The following is a 771-nucleotide window of genomic DNA, read 5'->3' on the forward strand; positions in this document are numbered from 1 at the left end:
TCTGTTGAAATCCAATTTTAGGATTTAGAAACAGCCTTTGGTTGTATCTTGAAAGCATAATTGAAACTCTGCCCAAGCTCCCTCTAGCTGCAACCTGAACATGCAGCCTGATCTTTTGTAAACATTCAGAAAATACTGATCCTAGCAAAATGCAGAATTAGCTAGTCAGAAGCCTCACTTTATATTTTCACAGGAATGATAAATTGCCTTGTTTATTTTTGCTCGATGCTAGGAAAACCACACAGATTTGAATCTTGGAGTAGCCATTAAGCCTCTCTTTTTTTTGCAACACCGTCTCGATATGCAGTTCAGGTTGGCCTCCAACTGGCAGTGATCCTCCTGCCTCAGCCTCCCAAATCTGGGAGTGCTGGGATTACAGATGTGTACTACCATGCCCCATAAGCCTCTCATATTTGAAGTGCATAATGGTGCATAATCATCAAAAATAAAGTGGCACTGCCATCATTTTTCCAACACTGGGTCTACTCAACTGGGCCTGGGCTGCTTGTTCTTTCTGGCTAGCCCCAGAACAAGAAGAGATGGCTCGTGATGCCAAGCCAGCGCCTTCTTTACAACCCTCCCTCTCTTCATACAATATTCAAACAATTCTTCAACTCCCCAGAGGAAGGGAGCAATGACAATATAACAGTGATGGTAGGAAACTTTCCTAGCTCCTCAGCAGCCAATGGAAACCTCTTTTTTTTTTTTTTTCCTGAGATAGGGTCTCGCTATGCAGTTCAGGCTGGCCTTGAGCTCACTTTGTAGCCCAGG

The sequence above is a fragment of the Chinchilla lanigera genome, unplaced genomic scaffold, assembly GCF_000276665.1.
Source record: "Chinchilla lanigera isolate Chin_1 unplaced genomic scaffold, ChiLan1.0 scaffold00081, whole genome shotgun sequence".
NCBI lineage: Eukaryota > Metazoa > Chordata > Mammalia > Rodentia > Chinchillidae > Chinchilla > Chinchilla lanigera.